The sequence below is a fragment of the Rutidosis leptorrhynchoides genome, chromosome 8 (assembly GCF_046630445.1).
Source record: "Rutidosis leptorrhynchoides isolate AG116_Rl617_1_P2 chromosome 8, CSIRO_AGI_Rlap_v1, whole genome shotgun sequence".
In the NCBI taxonomy this organism is placed as follows: Eukaryota; Viridiplantae; Streptophyta; class Magnoliopsida; order Asterales; family Asteraceae; genus Rutidosis; species Rutidosis leptorrhynchoides.
Window position 1 is genome coordinate 233,141,154 of NC_092340.1, and position 21,393 is coordinate 233,162,546.

Consider the following 21,393-nt stretch of genomic DNA (forward strand, 5'->3'; position numbering starts at 1 on the left):
TTCTTGGCTATAACGCGTAATACAAAGCCTATCAATGTCTTGACAAATCTACTAGTCGTATTTATCTTACAAGGCATGCTCAATTTGATGAAACGTGTTATACTTATAGTGGAGTTTCAGCTAAAGCGGACATTACTTCTCTTGCCTTTTAAACTTATGATGACTCCATCAACTTATCTCCTTCGGCTCAGCCTGTTTCACCATCTGAATGTCAGCCAGTTCACTCTCACAATAATGAAGCTTTTACTCTTTGTAGTGATCCCATCCCTAGTGCTATTTCTACGGGTACACCTGTTGCTGCCATTCCATCCACACCTACTGCACCACCAACTTCTTCTGTTCCAACTACTTCGTCGATATCTTCTAGTCATTCGATGATTACGCACTCTAAGTATGGAACCTTTAAGCTTCATTATGCGTATCCTTCAAACACTGAACCAAAGGGATATAAATCAGCATCGAAACATCCTGAATGGATGAAACCCATGAATGAAGAAATGTTTGCACTATCCTCAAATCACACTTGGAACCTGGTTCCACGACCCTCGCACACAAATATTGTTGGTTCAAAATGGGTCTTTCGAACAAAGTATCACTCTGATGGTTCTATTTATCATCATAAAGCGCAATTGGTTGCTCAAGATTGTACTCAAATTCTCGGGCTTGACTATTCTGTCACTTTTAGTCCTGTGGTGAAGGCGGCTACTGTTCGTAATATTCTTTCTCTTACCACCCTCCACAAGTGGACACTTCATCAATTGGATGTCAATAATGCCTTTTTAAACTTGCATCTTACCGAGACAATTTTTATGGAGCAACCTCCCGTTTTTGTAGATCCTCGTTTTCCTACCCATGTGTGGCATCTAAATAAAGATTTATACAGACTTAAGCAAGCTCCTCAAGCATGGTTTCAATGCTTAAGTACGTTCCTTGTGCGACTTGGTTTTCAATGCAGTCGAGCTGATCCATCACTTTTTGTTTATAAGCGAGGTTCACGGCTTCCTTATCTTCTTGTCTATGTTGATGATTTTATTCTTACCTCTAACGATGCTACTTACATTCGCTCATTTATTTCTCGCCTTCATGAATATTTTGCCATCAGAGATCTAGATCGATTGGGATATTTCTTGAGCTTAGAAGTACTATACACTGACACCAGTCTATTTCAAAGTCAAGCCAAATATGCACGTGATATTCTTACTCGTACGGGTATCCACTATACTTGACCCTTTCTTACCTTCTAATACTAATGACTAAAATAAGTCATGTACTTGGAGCTTAGGGATGACAATGATCACCCGATCAATCTGCTTTATGATGAATATGAATGAACCTAAATGGATATGGATACGGACATGACTGACTGAAATATTTCATCCATGGATATATCCATTTACACCAGAAATACATATATAAATACATAAATATAGATATATGCTTACATATGTAGTATTACAAATGCTTTTACCGTTAAATTTACATTTTTTTTTAAACCTTATAATGAAATTGTTAAGATATATTACAATAAAACATGTATATCTAACAAAATAAACATACAAATTAGATATTTAATATTTTATTTTATTTTATTTTATTTTTGAAAGGCAAGGCCCAAAGTGAGGTTGATGGGGATTGAACCTGGGTCTCCTTTGAAGATTCCCAAGCACCCAACCACTCAATCACCCATCAACCTCACTTTACACATTCTTGTTGGTAGATTTTAATTATGCCATGTTATATTTTCTTATAATACGATTTTATTTTCATGGCATATTATATTAGAAAATTATAACTTTGATATCGGCCAAAAAGTCACATTTTTACCCCCAATATTAAGCCCTAGAACAATAAAGATTCAAACTTTGTCAGAAAAATTATGATTTTTGGTTGATTTTGTAGATTAAGTAATTACGAAGGAGATGCAAAAAGAATCAAGTAAAAAGGAGCTAAAACGAAGATTCTAGAGCGAAAACGGTGAAAGACAAGAAATCAAGTTACGATCCAGTGAAAATCAGCTGACCAGGCAGACCAAATGGCTTGCCAAACGGCCTGCCAAACAGCCTGCCTGGCTCACAAACGGCTTGCCAAACGGCCTAACAAACGTCCTTCCTGGCTTACAAACGGCCAGATCAAACGGGCACCTTAAACGGGCAAACCTGGCAATCGGTCCCTGCAAACGGCCTGCCAGCCGTTTGCAGGCAAATTTCAAGTCTATTTAAAGGGCTTTCTCCATCCATTTCAACACACACTCAATTTGTAATTCAATTTATATTTTCAAGCTTTTAGTTAGTTTTTAGTAGAAGTTAGCTTAGCTTTTATTTCGGAGGATATCCCGGCGAGTCCTTGCGATCTCGGGCAGATTTCTTCGGTCTTTTCAGGTTTTTATCCGAAATGCTTGTCTTTTGTATTAAACATGTGTTCTTACTTTTTATGTATAATAATGCATTCCGATATTGCCATGATAGCTTAATCAAACTGTATGTTGCCATGATAGAAGTTTGGGCTAGCGTAATTATGTTAATTTAGTATGATCACTGTCGAAATACTGAACTAGGAAGTCTGATAGATTTGTATGCTAGCATCTTAAGGATTGACCAACCTAGGTTGTGATTAGGACTTGTCCACCTATATGAAATTAGCTACTTCATAGGATTAAGACCCCTGGTTATACTGTATCTGAAGATTCTATAAACTCGGTATGGCCAGAGTTCCCGAGAGGAATCTAATGCACTTTTAGGACACGGAACTTAGGAATTGAGACATGAATAACCTAGTATGCCTATTGATTGTTCCGAAGAGATTTTTTAGGAGCTGTTAAGATCTGGTTAGTACCTTCACTGCATGACCTAAGCCTATTGCATGTTCTTGTTTGATTGTTACCTTAGGACTAAGCCATATCAACTGTTTAGGTATTTATTAGGTTACTATCTGCTTTACTTTTAGTATATCAACTGTAATTCTGTATAATGCTTGAATTGATATGATCTCACTAGTATAATGGAATGGTTGTTAGTTTTCAATTAAGATTTTGCCAACTTAAACCGATGGACTCCTTACGTTTGTGATCAGTGTTCAATCAACACGGCACATTGTTATTCAGCTAACTAAACTGATAACGAGGGTTAGGATTAGAGCTCAACTCACTAATAAACCTAGTACTTTACTCAGGATAACCTTCGAGTTATAGCTACCTTTCAATTATACATCCAAGAGACATACTTCTCACTGCTCAAAGAGAACTCCGAGAATTCAGAGATAAGTAGGTCTGTGTAATTGGCTCATCCAACCAGATCTACATCATTCCAAGCATAGTCTTAACACAAGCATAATTACCTTAACCTAACCCAACACTGATATCTTGATCAACATTTCCCTGATCTGCATACTCCGGATATCCTTCCACTTATTTACTTTTCCGCACTTAGGACTTTTAGCATAAACCAACTAGTATCCTTTATCTAGGTAATTTAACTAAAAGACAATTATCTACCTGATCTTCAATTCGTTAATCCATAAAAAACACGACACTAGGTTAACTTACAACTACTATAAATTAGGAAGTAAAGGTAAATTTAGGCCTCACATAATATAAATAAACAATAACTACTGTGTGCTACCTTAATCAACTGAATCAGACGTCCTGCGGCCTAACGACACCGTACGAATTAAACCATCCATTTCAACCGTACCTTTGTAGTCACATCAAACATTTCGTTAATATATAAGAGATATCCATTAACCCACATAAACTAGTGGATATGCATATGGATAGACGATCTGAAATTAAATGGATATGAATAAACAATAATTAAAAGGATATAGATATAGATATGACATCACCTAATCCATAACCGATATATTGCCATCCCTATTGGAACTTGTGAGTTGTGACCCATGATCCATGGTTTAATATCTTTGATCCAAATTTACCGGCTAACCAATTAACTCAACATGTGTAGAACACAAACTCTGACAAATTTAATAGGTTCTAACTTTTCTTTTCTTTGGGCTCCTTTAGATTGAAGCAGACTTCTTACTTGAACTTTGATCAAACCTAAATCGTAATTGGTGGTTATAAATTTAGATTTGAGTGCTTGATTTGTGAAAAAGAATTGGTCGAATGTTTTAGCATCAATAATTGTGCAAACTCCGATTTGAAATCTGGATTCCAAGGCGTAAAACAAACGATGAGATTAACCTCACTCGATTGGATTGAATAACCACTCTATTGGATTGAATAAGTTAAGATTTTGAGTAAACGTTAACTTCGATATTGACTGGAATCTCTATCGGGGTTGTATTTTCAGCTGGAGAATGATATAGTAAGGATTTTAGGCAGAGCAACATTAATGCTTGTGGTGTTGTGTAATGAATGACCCTTCGAGTCTATTTATAGGTGTTTTGAGGGAATGATGGCGTGGCATATGTCCCTTTCATGGTTATAACAAACTTCACCAGATTCGAGGGCTGACGTGGCACATGTCCCTTTCATTAGCGTAACAAACGGATCCTAACGAACTTTCCTAGATTCGTGGGTTGATGTGGCACATAACCTGTTTGGGTACCTGCTCTATGACCAAGCGTGTGTTATGGGACCGAGCGTATGTTCCGGGGCCAAGTGTATGTTCCGGGACTATGTGTATATTCCGGGACCACGTGTATGTTCCAGGACCACGTGTATGTTCCGGGACCACATGTATGTTCCGGGACCATGATATGATGGATGAATGTCTTCATTCTTAGTTGGGTATAAGGGGTTTTATCCGATGTTTATTCCAAGTGCTTCTTCACGGTTTTCTCCTGGCCGGGTGGACGATTTCGTGATAATATTGTAATTTCTTCAAAACGTATGCATCCGGGTGAACGGTGCTGGTGATTGACCCACTTGTCTGAGTGGGATGGACTTATGTGAGGTCACAGCTAGCTCCTACCCGGGACATTCCATTTCGGATGTATATCTGAACTGTCTTTTGTTTAGTTTGCTTAAGTATATCCTAGAGGAAACAATCCTTCCTAGACCCCAATGTCGGTTGAATCCTAGACGGAATATCATCGAGTCATGAAAAGATGTGCCTTATCGATACGAATTATTATGCGCATCATCAAACTTTAACTTGGATGGGCCTATTGGACTTTCAAAATATTGGACTTCAAAATTTCCCAACAAAGACGTTGAGGTCCTTGGTTCAAATCGTTCACTCACAGATGAAATTGATTATAGGTTTGTGTTCACTATCACTCGTTTACACTATTTGAACATTAAAATCTATTTGAAAACAACTTAAAATTATCAGATCTGAGATTAAAGTTTTTTTAAACTAAGACCTAAATTTTCAATTCAGATTAATCTTGTGTTTTTTGAAATGTCCCGTTCTTATTGATTAAAAACGTTCCATATTAATTGATTTCGTTGCGAGGTTTTGACCTCTATATGAGACGTTTTTCAAAGACTGCATTCATTTTTAAACAAACCATAACCTTTATTTCATCAATAAAGGTTTAAAAAGCTTTACGTAGATTATCAAATAATGATAATCTAAAATATCCTGTTTACACACGACCATTACATATTGGTTTACAATACAAATATGTTACAACAAAATAAGTTTCTTGAATGCAGTTTTTACACAATATCATACAAGCATGGACTCCAAATCTTGTCCTTATTTAAGTATGCGACAGCGGAAGCTCTTAATAATCACCTGAGAATAAACATGCTTAAAACGTCAACAAAAATGTTGGTGAGTTATAGGTTTAACCTATATATATCAAATCGTAACAATAGACCACAAGATTTCATATTTCAATACACATCCCATACATAGAGATAAAAATCATTCATATGGTGAACACCTGGTAACCGACAATAACAAGATGCATATATAAGAATATCCCCATCATTCCGGGACACCCTTCGGATATGATATAAATTTCGAAGTACTAAAGCATCCGGTACTTTGGATGGGGTTTGTTAGGCCCAATAGATCTATCTTTAGGATTCGCGTCAATTAGGGTGTCTGTTCCCTAATTCTTAGATTACCAGACTTAATAAAAAGGGGCATATTCGATTTCGATAATTCAACCATAGAATGTAGTTTCACGTACTTGTGTCTATTTTGTAAATCATTTATAAAACCTGCATGTATTCTCATCCCAAAAATATTAGATTTTAAAAGTGGGACTATAACTCACTTTCACAGATTTTTACTTTGTCGGGAAGTAAGACTTGGCCACTGGTTGATTCACGAACCTATAACAATATATACATATATATCAAAGTATGTTCAAAATATATTTACAACACTTTTAATATATTTTGATGTTTTAAGTTTATTAAGTCAGCTGTCCTCGTTAGTAACCTACAACTAGTTGTCCACAGTTAGATGTACAGAAATAAATCGATAAATATTATCTTGAATCAATCCACGACCCAGTGTATACGTATCTCAGTATTGATCACAACTCAAACTATATATATTTTGGAATCAACCTCAACCCTGTATAGCTAACTCCAACATTCACATATAGAGTGTCTATGGTTGTTCCGAAATATATATAGATGTGTCGACATGATAGGTCGAAACATTGTATACGTGTCTATGGTATCTCAAGATTACATAATATATAATACAAGTTGATTAAGTTATGGTTGGAATAGATTTGTTACCAATTTTCACGTAGCTAAAATGAGAAAAATTATCCAATCTTGTTTTACCCATAACTTCTTCATTTTAAATCCGTTTTGAGTGAATCAAATTGCTATGGTTTCATATTGAACTCTATTTTATGAATCTAAACAAAAAAAAGTATAGGTTTCTAGTCGGAAAAATAAGTTACAAGTCGTTTTTGTAAAGGTAGTCATTTCAGTCGAAAGAACGACGTCTAGATGACCATTTTAGAAAACATACTTCCACTTTGAGTTTAACCATAATTTTTGGATATAGTTTCATGTTCATAATAAAAATCATTTTCTCAGAATAACAACTTTTAAATCAAAGTTTATCATAGTTTTTAATTAACTAACCCAAAACAGCCCGCGGTGTTACTACGACGGCGTAAATCCGGTTTTACGGTGTTTTTCGTGTTTCCAGGTTTTAAATCATTAAGTTAGCATATCATATAGATATAGAACATGTGTTTAGTTGATTTTAAAAGTCAAGTTAGAAGGATTAACTTTTGTTTGCGAACAAGTTTAGAATTAACTAAACTATGTTCTAGTGATTACAAGTTTAAACCTTCGAATAAGATAGCTTTATATGTATGAATCGAATGATGTTATGAACATCATTACTACCTTAAGTTCCTTGGATGAACCTACTGGAAAAGAGAAAAATGGATCTAGCTTCAATGGATCCTTGGATGGCTCAAAGTTCTTGAAGCAAAATCATGACACGAAAACAAGTTCAAGTAAGATCATCACTTGAAATAAGATTGTTATAGTTATAGAAATTGAACCAAAGTTTGAATATGATTATTAACTTGTATTAGAATGATAACCTACTGTAAGAAACAAAGATTTCTTGAGGTTGGATGATCACCTTACAAGATTGGAAGTGAGCTAGCAAACTTGAAAGTATTCTTGATTTTATGAAACTAGAACTTTTGGAATTTATGAAGAACACTTAGAACTTGAAGATAGAACTTGAGAGAGTTCAATTAGATGAAGAAAATTGAAGAATGAAAGTGTTTGTAGGTGTTTTTGGTCGTTGGTGTATGGATTAGATATAAAGGATATGTAATTTTGTTTTCATGTAAATAAGTCATGAATGATTACTCATATTTTTGTAATCTTATGAGATATTTCATGCTAGTTGCCAAATGATGGTTCCCACATGTGTTAGGTGACTCACATGGGCTGCTAAGAGCTGATCATTGGAGTGTATATACCAATAGTACATACATCTAAAAGCTGTGTATTGTACGAGTACGAATACAGGTGCATACGAGTAGAATTGTTGATGAAACTGAACGAGAATGTAATTGTAAGCATTTTTGTTAAGTAGAAGTATTTTGATAAGTGTATTGAAGTCTTTCAAAAGTGTATAAATACATATTAAAACACTACATGTATATACATTTTAACTGAGTCGTTAAGTCATCGTTAGTCGTTACATGTAAGTGTTGTTTTGAAACCTTTAGGTTAACGATCTTGTTAAATGTTGTTAACCCAATGTTTATAATATCAAAAGAGATTTTAAATTATTATATTATCATGATATTATGATGTACGAATATCTCTTAATATGATATATATACATTAAATGTCGTTACAACGATAAACGTTACATATATGTCTCGTTTCAAAATCATTAAGTTAGTAGTCTTGTTTTTACATATGTAGTTCATTGTTAATATAATTAATGATATGTTTACTTATCATAATATCATGTTAACTATATATATAACCATATAGATGTCATCATATAGTTTTTTTACAAGTTTTAACGTTCGTGAATCACCGGTCAACTTGGGTGGTCAATTGTCTATATGAAACCTATTTCAATTAATCAAGTCTTAACAAGTTTGATTGCTTAATATGTTGGAAACATTTAATCATGTAAACATCAATCTCAATTAATATATATAAACATGGAAAAGTTCGGGTCACTACAGTACCTACCCGTTAAATAAATTTCGTCCCGAAATTTTAAGCTGTTGAAGGTGTTGACGAATCTTCTGGAAATAGATGCGGGTATTTCTTCTTCATCTGATCTTCACGCTCCCAGGTGAACTCGGGTCCTCTACGAGCATTCCATCGAACCTTAACAATTGGTATCTTGTTTTGCTTAAGTCTTTTAACCTCACGATCCATTATTTCGACGGGTTCTTCGATGAATTGGAGTTTTTCGTTGATTTGGATTTCATCTAACGGAATAGTGAGATCTTCTTTAGCAAAACATTTCTTCAAATTCGAGACGTGGAAAGTGTTATGTACAGCCGCGAGTTGTTGAGGTAACTCAAGTCGGTAAGCTACTGGTCCGACACGATCAATAATCTTGAATGGTCCAATATACCTTGGATTTAATTTCCCTCGTTTACCAAATCGAACAACGCCTTTCCAAGGTGAAACTTTAAGCATGACCATCTCTCCAATTTCAAATTCTATATCTTTTCTTTTAATGTCAGCGTAGCTCTTTTGTCGACTTTGGGCGGTTTTCAACCGTTGTTGAATTTGGATGATCTTCTCGGTAGTTTCTTGTATAATCTCCGGACCCGTAATCTGTCTATCCCCCACCTCACTCCAACAAATTGGAGACCTGCACTTTCTACCATAAAGTGCTTCAAACGGCGCCATCTCAATGCTTGAATGGTAGCTGTTGTTGTAGGAAAATTCTGCTAACGGTAGATGTCGATCCCAACTGTTTCCGAAATCAATAACACATGCTCGTAGCATGTCTTCAAGCGTTTGTATCGTCCTTTCGCTCTGCCCATCAGTTTGTGGATGATAGGCAGTACTCATGTCTAGACGAGTTCCTAATGCTTGCTGTAATGTCTGCCAGAATCTTGAAATAAATCTGCCATCCCTATCAGAGATAATAGAGATTGGTATTCCATGTCTGGAGACGACTTCCTTCAAATACAGTCGTGCTAACTTCTCCATCTTGTCATCTTCTCTTATTGGTAGGAAGTGTTCTGATTTGGTGAGACGATCAACTATTACCCAAATAGTATCAAAACCACTTGCAGTCCTTGGCAATTTAGTGATGAAATCCATGGTAATGTTTTCCCATTTCCATTCCGGGATTTCGGGTTGTTGAAGTAGACCTGATGGTTTCTGATGCTCAGCTTTGACCTTAGAACACGTCAAACATTCTCCTACGTATTTAGCAACATCGGCTTTCATACCCGGCCACCAAAAATGTTTCTTGAGATCCTTGTACATCTTCCCCGTTCCAGGATGTATTGAGTATCTGGTTTTATGAGCTTCTCTAAGTACCATTTCTCTCATATCTCCAAATTTTGGTACCCAAATCCTTTCAGCCCTATACCGGGTTCCGTCTTCCCGAATATTAAGATGCTTCTCCGATCCTTTGGGTATTTCATCCTTTAAATTTCCCTCTTTTAAAACTCCTTGTTGCGCCTTTTTTATTTGAGTAGTAATGTTATTATGAATCATTATATTCATAGATTTTACTCGAATGGGTTCTCTATCCTTCCTGCTCAAGGCATCGGCTACCACATTTGCCTTCCCCGGGTGGTAACGAATCTCAAAATCGTAATCATTCAATAATTCAATCCACCTACGCTGCCTCATATTCAGTTGTTTCTGATTAAATATGTGTTGAAGACTTTTGTGGTCGGTATATATAATACTTTTGACCCCATATAAGTAGTGCCTCCAAGTCTTTAATGCAAAAACAACCGCGCCTAATTCTAAATCATGCGTCGTATAATTTTGTTCGTGAATCTTCAATTGTCTAGACGCATAAGCAATCACCTTCGTTCGTTGCATTAATACACAACCGAGACCTTGCTTTGATGCGTCACAATAAATCACAAAATCATCATTCCCTTCAGGCAATGACAATATAGGTGCCGTAGTTAGCTTTTTCTTCAATAACTGAAACGCTTTCTCTTGTTCATCATTCCATTCAAATTTCTTCCCTTTATGCGTTAATGCAGTCAAGGGTTTTGCTATTCTGGAAAAGTCTTGAATGAACCTTCTGTAGTAACCAGCTAGTCCTAAAAACTGGCGTATGTGTTTCGGAGTTTTCGGGGTTTCCCACTTTTCAACAGTTTCTATCTTTGCCGGATCCACCTTAATACCTTCTTTGTTCACTATGTGACCGAGGAATTGAACTTCTTCCAACCAAAATGCACACTTTGAAAACTTAGCGTACAATTCTTCCTTCCTCAATACTTCTAACACCTTTCTCAAATGTTCACCGTGTTCTTGGTCATTCTTTGAGTAAATAAGTATGTCATCAATGAAAACAATGACAAACTTGTCAAGGTATGGTCCACACACTCGGTTCATAAGGTCCATGAACACAGCTGGTGCATTAGTTAAACCAAATGGCATGACCATAAACTCGTAATGACCGTAACGTGTTCTGAAAGCAGTCTTTGGAATATCATCTTCTTTCACCCGCATTTGATGGTACCCGGAACGTAAGTCAATCTTTGAATAAACAGACGAGCCTTGTAGTTGATCAAATAAGTCGTCGATTCTCGGTAGTGGGTAGCGGTTCTTGATGGTAAGTTTGTTCAACTCTCGGTAGTCGATACACAACCTGAATGTACCATCTTTCTTCTTGACAAACAAAACAGGAGCTCCCCACGGTGATGTGCTTGGTCGAATGAAACCACGCTCTAAAAGTTCTTGTAATTGGCTTTGCAGTTCTTTCATCTCGCTGGGTGCGAGTCTGTAAGGAGCACGAGCTATTGGTGCAGCTCCTGGTACAAGATCTATTTGAAATTCAACGGATCGATGTGGGGGTAATCCCGGTAATTCTTTCAGAAATACATCGGGAAATTCTTTTGCAATGGGAACATCATTGATGCTCTTTTCTTCAGTTTGTACTTTCTCGACGTGTGCTAGAACAGCATAGCAACCTTTTCTTATTAGTTTTTGTGCCTTCAAATTACTAATAAGATGTAGCTTCGTGTTGCCCTTTTCTCCGTACACCATTAAGGGTTTTCCTTTTTCTCGTATAATGCGAATTGCATTTTTGTAACAAACGATCTCCGCTTTCACTTCTTTCAACCAGTCCATACCGATTATCACATCAAAACTCCCTAACTCTACTGGTATCAAATCAATCTTAAATGTTTCGCTAACCAGTTTAATTTCTCGATTCCGACATATATTATCTGCTGAAATTAATTTACCATTTGCTAATTCGAGTAAAAATTTACTATCCAAAGGCGTCAATGGACAACTTAATTTAGCACAAAAATCTCTACTCATATAGCTTCTATCCGCACCCGAATCAAATAAAACGTAAGCAGATTTATTGTCAATAAGAAACGTACCCGTAACAAGCTCCGGGTCTTCCTGTGCCTCTACCGCATTAATATTGAAAACTCTTCCACGGCCTTGTCCATTCGTGTTCTCCTGGTTCGGGCAATTTCTAATAATGTGGCCTGGTTTTCCACATTTATAACAAACTACATTGGCATAACTTGCTCCGACACTACTTGCTCCGCCATTACTCGTTCCGACACCATTTGTTCCTTTCGTTCTATTAACCCCTGGTCCGTAGACCTCACACTTCGCCGCGCTATGACCATTTCTTTTACACTTGTTGCAAAATTTGGTGCAGAACCCCGAGTAATTCTTTTCACACCTTTGGCATAGTTGCTTCTGATTGTTGTTGTTGTTGCGGTTATTATTGTTGTTGGGATGATTGTTGTAGTTGCTGTTGTTGTTGTTGTTGTTGTTGTTGGGCCGTTTGTTGTAGTTGCGATTGATGTTGCGATTGTTGGGATAATTGTTGCGATTATTGTTGTAATTGCTGTTGTTGTTGTATTGGTGATTCTTATCACCGTTTTCCTCCCACTTTCTTTTGACTTGCTTCACATTGGCCTCTTCAGCAGTCTGTTCTTTAATTCTTTCTTCAATCTGGTTCACTAGTTTGTGAGCCATTCTACATGCCTGTTGTATGGAGGCGGGCTCGTGTGAACTTATATCTTCTTGGATTCTTTCCGGTAATCCTTTCACAAACGCGTCGATCTTCTCTTCCTCATCTTCGAATGCTCCCGGACACAATAGGCACAATTCTGTGAATCGTCTTTCATACGTGGTAATATCAAATCCTTCGGTTCGTAACCCTCTAAGTTCTGTCTTGAGCTTATTGACCTCGGTTCTGGGACGGTACTTCTCGTTCATCAAGTGCTTGAATGCTGACCACGGTAGTGCGTACGCATCATCTTGTCCCACTTGCTCTAGATAGGTATTCCACCATGTTAACGCAGAACCTGTGAAGGTATGCGTAGCGTACTTCACTTTGTCCTCTTCAGTACACTTACTTATGGCAAACACCGATTCAACCTTCTCGGTCCACCGTTTCAATCCGATCGGTCCTTCGGTTCCATCAAATTCCAAAGGTTTGCAGGCAGTGAATTCTTTGTAGGTGCATCCTACACGATTTCCTGTACTGCTAGATCCAAGGTTATTGTTGGTATGTAGCGCAGCCTGTACTGCGGCTATGTTTGAAGCTAGAAAAGTACGGAATTCCTCTTCATTCATATTCACGGTGTGTCGAGTAGTCGGTGCCATTTCCTTCAAAATAGTTAAATGGAACAAGTTAATCATACAGAATATTAAGAGTAGTTAATAGTATTTCGTACCATAATATGAACTCATTTATAAAAGCTTTTTCTTCATATTAGCATTTTATAAGTTTAAATTCGGGTAGTACCTACCCGTTAAGTTCATACTTAGTAGCTAATATACAATTCAACTACTACAATTCTATATGAAAAACTGATTATAATAATATTTCGCGTTCAAACTTTTATACAATATTTTACAAACTTACAATACCGCTTATTTTACATAAAGCATGAAATATAGCACACAATAACTTTGATACAAGATAGTTGTGAAGACAATTCTAGCTAGTACACAAGTCGTTCAGCAAAGGCAATAAAGACACGTAATTCATACGTCCAGAAACAAGTCATGCATTCTGGTTTTACTAGGACTACTTCCCATCCTTGGTCTTGTGCAACATAACCGTTATGGCCGTTGATAAGACAGCGTGTTGTAACGTCATCAAAGGGACGAGGGTTACGTAATGTCCAACAGTCCCGTAATAATCTAAAAACCTCATTTCTTACCCCAATTACCGACTCCGTCACTTGTGGAAACGTTTTGTTTAATAGTTGTAGCCCGATGTTCTTGTTCTCACTTTGGTGAGAAGCAAACATTACTAATCCGTAAGCATAACATGCTTCTTTATGTTGCATGTTAGCCGCTTTTTCTAAATCACGAAGTCCAATATTCGGATATATTGAGTCAAAATAATTTCTTAACCCGTTGCGTAAAATAGCATTTGGGTTCCCCGCAATATATGCGTCAAAGTAAACACATCGTAACTTATGGGTTTCCCAATGTGATATCCCCCATCTTTCAAACGAAAGTCTCTTATAAACCAAGACATTCTTGGAACGTTCTTCGAATGTCTTACAAACTGATCTCGCCTTAAATAGTTGTGCCGAAGAATTCTGGCCGACTCTAGACAAGATTTCATCAATCATGTCTCCGGGTAGGTCTCTTAAAATATTGGGTTGTCTATCCATTTTGTGTTTTTAAACTGTAAAATAGACAAGAGTTAGTTTCATAAAAAAATACTTATTAATACAAGCAATTTTTACATATATCATAAAGCATAAGAACACTATATTACATATATTACACCACACGAATACAACTATCTTATTCCGACTCGCTCGTTTCTTCTTCTTCGGTTTTGGTTCGTTTTGCCAAGTTTCTAGGGATATATGATGTTCCCCTAACGTTAGCCTTCCCGAGGTGGTACAAAATTTCACAATCGTAATCTTTCACCAAGTCGAGCCCTCTCCTTTGCCTATCGTTTAAATCTCTTTGATCGAACAAGTACTTTAATTTTTTATGATCGGTGTAGATGGAGAACTTTACACCATAAAGATAATGACGCCATATTTTCAAGGCAAAAACCACGGCCGTTAATTCTAGATCATGGGCGGGATAACGTTTTTCATGTATTTTCAATTGTCGAGAAGCATAAGCTATGACTTTACCTTTTTGCATTAGCATGCATCCCAAACCTTTCTTAGAAGTATCACAATAAACCATCATATTCTCATTCTCTTCCGGTAAAACTAATATAGGAGCTTGAACAAGTTTCTCTTTAAGGAGTTGAAATGCTTGTTCTTGCTTTTCTTCCCATTTCCATTGCACATTTTTACGGGTTAACTTTGTGAGTGGGGTGGAAATTTTAGAAAAATCTTGCATGAACCATCGGTAATACCCCGCTAAGCCTAGAAAGCTTCTAACTTCGGTGGGATTCATAGGCGGTTCCCATCTCATTATCGCTTCAATCTTCGACGGATCAACACAAATACCCTTCTTATTAATGACATGTCCTAAAAATTGAACTTCACGAAGCCAAAACTCACACTTAGAGAACTTAGCGAACAACTTTTCTTTCCTTAAAGTTTCTAACACTTGTCGTAAATGCACCGCATGCTCCTCTTCCCCCTTATAATATACTAAAATATCGTCAATGAATACAATTACAAACCTATCGAGCATCGGTCGACACACCCTATTCATTAAATCCATAAATGCGGCCGGAGCATTAGTTAACCCAAAAGGCATTATTACGAATTCATAATGACCATACCTCGTGCGAAAAGCCGTTTTAGGGATATCCTCTTCCTTCACCTTTAGTTGATGATAAACCGACCTTAGATCTATCTTTGAAAAGAAATACGCACCTTGTAATTGAGCAAACAAGTCATCTATCCTCGACAATGGATATTTATTCTTAATAGTGACTTTATTCAATTCACGATAATCGATACACATTCTCATTATCCCATCCTTCTTTTTCACAAACAAAAATGGAGCTCCCCAAGGTGAGCTACTAGGATGAATAAAATCTTTATCTATCAAATCTGGTAGTTAAGTCATCATTTCCCTCATTTCTGACGGAGCTAGTCGATATAGTGCTTTGGCAATTGGCGTGGCTCCGGGAATCAACTCTATTCGAAACTCTACTTCTCGTTCGGGAGGAACACCAGGTAATTCATCCAGAAACACATCCGGAAACTCATTAACTACCGGCACATCATTTATCCCAAAAACCTTCTTTGAATCATCGATCACATGTGGCAAAAACGCACAACACCCACGGGACAAAAATCGTTTGGCTCTAGCATACGTACATATAGGAATAGCACGTCTAGCCCGTTCCCTATAAATCCAAATAACCTTTCCACTTGGTGCTTGAACTAAAACAATTTTCTTTCGACATAATATTATTCCTTCATTGTCATCTAGCCAATCCATACCTACAATTACTTGAAATTCTCCCATATACATGGGTATTAAATCTATAGCAAACTTCTCATCATCCAAAATAATTTCACATCCCTTTAAGATACTATATAGCATAATAGTTTTATTGTCCGCTATCTCTACCTCTAAAGGATGCTCTAACATACTTGGGGTCATGTCAAAATGTTTACAAAAAGAATAAGAAACAAACGACCGCGTAGCACCGGAATCAAACAAAACATGCGCATGTAAAGAGTTTACAATAAAGGTACCTGACACCACATTTTGGGATTCCTTCGCTTCGAGAGCGGTAATCTGATGGGCTCGGGCTCTTGGTCGGTTATCATTCATCTTTGGTTCCATTTTAACCTCTTTCTTAACTCCACCACTTGCTAAATCCTTCTTATACTCCGGACACTCAGCTTGAAAATGACCCTTTTCAAAACAGTAATAACACCGTTTTCTTTTGTTAGGACATTCGGCGGCTCTATGACTCGATTTCCCACATGAGTAACAATCGGTAGTACCCGCTTTACACTCACCCATATGATTTTTACCACACCTATTACACGTTTTTACTTCTTTGCCACTACCTTTCTCCAGCGCAAAACCCCCTTTTGACTTTTGTGGAGAGTCGAAATTAAACTTACTTTTTTTCGGGCTCATATTTTGCATTGACTTTGAATCTTGATCCAACTTTCGTTTAAACGCGGCTTTCTTCTTAAGTTCATGTTCCCTCACAAGAGCCTTGTTCATCATTTCGGCTAAGGACTTATACGTACCCTTATCGATAAACTCACTTATTTCGGGATTTAATTTCTCATGGTAGTGGTCCATCATTAACTTAGGACTAGAAACAAAATCCAGGCAAAAACGAGACTTATTATTAAACTCGACATTGAACTCGGTTACGGATTTACTCCCATGTTCAATATTCATGAATTCGGACTTTAACCTACTAACTTCGGCGGGTGGAGCAAATTGATCCATAAACATTTCACGAAACTTTTCTCACGGAAAATGTGATGCTCCGTACAAAACCATCGTGTACGAATCATCAACAACAGGATCATTACAAGGTCAAACACTATATGCTATTTCAAAATGAGTTTGCATTCATGATAAAAGGTGACGTCATAACCAACGTCAAATGTTTTACAACCAAAGTATGCTTCAATGAACAGAAGCAAATATAATAGTGTGTGACCCTTAGGTCGTTACATATCATAGTTTCCAAAGTATTAAAGTTATGAATGCAAGATAGACAGTTCATGCAATGACATCTCTAAAGCAGCGGGTGTCTACAGCAAGACTAGTACACAGCGGAAGCAACCTTAAGCACCTGAGAAAAACATGCTTAAAAATGTCAACACAAAGGTTGGTGAGCTATAGTTTAAGTATAACAGTATGTAAGGTAGGCCACAAGATTTTAGTGCTACAAAGAGCATTTCAAAACAGTATGATAAAGTATATGTTAACCGTGGGCACTTGGTAACTAACTTAACGTTTATACCCCCTGAAAGTATACTTGGCAAGTGCGTATGTTTACGAAGTATTAAACACTCGTTAAATGCTAGCGCGACTAGCCCGAGTGGGGATGTCAAACCCTATGGATCCATATCTTAGATTCGCGTTCACCGGTTCAAAAACCAATGACTAAACGTTACCGAGCTAAAGGGAATGTTTATGCCGTTGTATAAACCACACATATATAAGTTTAAGTACTCGTGCCTAGTATGTAAAACGTAAAATGCGCATGTATTCTCAGTTCCCAAAATAGCTAAAGTAAAAAAAAGGGATGCTATAACTCACAATGATAAAGTAGCGGTAAAGTCGAGTCGGGAAATAAGCAAGTACGTAGGTCCGGAAAGTCCTCAACCTAAGTCAAATAGTACTAAGTTAGTAAATTATCCGAATAGGTTTAAAATTATGTAAATAAGGTCTTAAAGGTCATCATCAATCATCATCAAACAAAAGGTGTAAAGCAAGTTTCGTTCAAGAAAAGAGTTCAAAACAAAGACTGAGTTCGATCAGTCACCACGGCCTCTATACCTACTGAAATAAGGTGAGACCAGTGGCCATGTCTCCGTATATGAGTCCTTTAGTTGTGGTAAAAATCCCAGAAGCAAACTCGTCTTCGTTTGACCGTGGAGACGGTCTAAGTGCGAGTAGGTCAGAATTTTCAGCACAACGTTAAAAGGACATAGTGACGATCGGAGGGCCATAAATCCTAAACCGTAACTCAGATTAAGACGAGTCCTAAATGAAAAGTTATCTACTCGAACAGAGATATCTAAAAATCATCTTTATAGTAGCCCAGGTCATGCGGGTCAGACACAGAAACAGTAAAACAGTAGGTCCGGTGGGTTCTTGGTGTTCGATGCTTATCACGGTTCTCATCCTTGATGCATATAGCTTCAAGTGTACAACTCGTTGATGTGTTTGCATCATCTTTACCAAGTTTTGACCATCATAACCCAAGTGTAAGTCTAAGATAAGTAGCACAACTCAATTAAGTGTTGCAAGTGTTTTGATGAACCAAAGTTACATCAAAGTCTTAGATTTAACACATACATGAACTATAAAAGTAATATTGAACTACAAACTTGAAAGTAAACTAACTAATCAAGATCTTAAGATGTAGAACATAGTTATTAGTTAGATCTTGAAGATCCAAGACCCAAAGTTCTAGATCTAAAGTTATTAAGTTAAATCCTAAGTAATAATACTTGAATCTTTACTTTAATGAAACCATAAGTTACCAAACTTAGATTTTCATCTTGCAAAGTGTATGTAAGCTTACAAGCTTTTGTTAATGAAAAAAATAAGTAGACCATAAGCTATAGAACTTAGATCCATCACAAGTATATGAAGTTATAACTAAAGAGTTACACTTCCATGTTCTTGAACTTTCAAGTTAACTTTTAGTTCAAGATTAATGAGATCAAAGTTAACTAGTAACACTTGACCAATAACAACCAACAAACATGAAATTAAAGTGCATAATATGAAGAAATAAACTAAATAAACAAGTTAATAAGTTCATGGGTTTCATACTTCTAAAAATTCAAGCCTAAGTCTTGATCTTTAGAAAGTAAACTTTAAGTTTACTTCATGAACACAAGTATGATTTTAACTCATGAACTTTAATCTTCTAAAACTTTAAATGTAGAACATAAACTTGGAAGTTTAAGCTCTCTTATGTTCTTGTAAATACAAGATAAATGAAGAACAAACTATCAAGTTTGATTCGTGATAATATGTAAGTAAACAAAAATAGCAACAAGTAAACAACAAAAACAATGAACAAGTAACAAATCAATCAAAAGAATGATGATGATGGAGGTGTATGTTTACGGTTTTGGCCAAGAAAAGAAGAGAGAAAAGATGATCATAATACTTACAATCTTGAGAGAAAAGAGAGAAAAGTTTGAGAGAAAATGGAAGCAAGTAAAAGTGTGTGTGAATGAATGAAGGATACTAGTGAAAGAAGTAAGCAAAATTTGAAACAAAAACCACTCCCAAGGAGCCTCTAGCCGTCGGCATTCACAAAGGGGAGGGAGGAAGGAAATGTCCACAAGGTTCATGCATGTATGTGTCATAAAAGATGGATATATGGGGTGTTTGCATGGGGATTATGGTGTAAGTATTATGTGACTAGATTCTTCATGTAATAAACTAGCTAGTTTCATTTCAAGGTAATACTTACATATTAATGATGGGCTAAATAATCCTTGTAAGATGTAGGGTGGGCTTATAAGTCCACTAATCACAAGCCCAAGTCCAATTTAGTAATAATTCAAGTAAAAGTCCATTAACACTAATAAAGGCCCAAAAAATCAACTAATAACCTTAGTTAATTAAAATGATTAATAAAACTTAATCATAAATGTAAATAATACTCGAAAGTATTATTCGTGTAATGTACGGGTGTCACAAAGACATTTCGGGCAATTAAAGTCAAGTATGATCAATCATGGTAACAAGTAAATGTAATAACATACATTCGTTAAATCACAAGTATTAATAATAACAATTATTAATAAATAAACGTTGGAAAAATTCAGGGTCGTTACAGAAAACTTGTCACCACATTCCGTCCATATGACTTAACTATAAAATTCCACCATTCATAACCACTGCCCTTCATTTGGTGTACCGCGTAAATTACCTTTAAGTGTTCAGGACATTCGCACAACATGAAAGTTTCTTCTATCTCGTCGATCCACCTTTGACTAACAATCGGATCAACTTTACCATGAAATTCCGGTGGATGACAATTTGCAAAATTTTTGAACTCAAAATGCTCATCCTTCTTTTTCGGGACTTCTACTTCCTCTCGTTCCACCCCACTTCCCCCTTCTCCTCTTAACACGGGATTATTCGTCATAAGAGTCTTTAATTTTTCATCCAATTGCTCATTAATCAACTTCTTTATCTTTTCTAGAAGAGTTGGGGTGTATCTCACCAAGGCTTTCCCTATTTGCCCCGAAAGATCATTTGCCATTGTAATTTCATCAGATTCAGATTGCGAGTCCTCGATGAACTCCATTGACGGGGTGTGGACGTACTCATCATCATCGTCATTGATTCTATTAGGAGATACAATAGCCATTATGAAATAATACATCCAACCCATTAGTTCAAACACATATATCTACAATGGAACATAACTTAAGTGACCGAATAAATTCCTAACTCATTTCACCATGACCATAGTAGATGCTCATGCGTACTATAATGATGTAATAGCGATGGCCGATTGTCATTACACCATACTATTACGCACTTGATCATTTATGACTCATGGTTATTGAGCATTGAACTCTTCGTTTAAATCATTCACAATCTTAGTACTACACTTTAAGTCTCGTCAATAAACTCTTTCCTATGGAGCATGGCATAACCCTTTAGACTTATCTATCATGCAAGTCCTAAACCGCTTATCTTCTGTCAGCGATGGTTTAAGCCTAGATAATCCCTATAGTGGATTATACAAGTCCCTTAAACCATAGCTCTGATACCAACTTTTTACGCCCTTAAACGATAAAAATTTTTTTTTTAAAGAAAGGTGACCACCCAACCCAGTTATAAGCCGCGGCGTGGCTAGACTAGGCGTGGCGCGGCCAGTAAAAGGATTTCAGATCAGTTTTACAGTTCTCCTGTCACCAAAATACGCGAATAGGCGCGGCGCGGCGAATGGGGTCGCGGCGCGACCCTGTGCTGTCGCTGGTACTGAACTTTAACTTGCTTAAAAAATCACAATTTCACCATTTCTTCCTCACCCAACACCATTTTAACAATATAGTACATAAACAAACTTAGTTAAAACAGTTTTTTACATCATTAAACATTACAAAAATCATTTAGTCATGAACGATACGTTTTCACATCTTAAACATAAC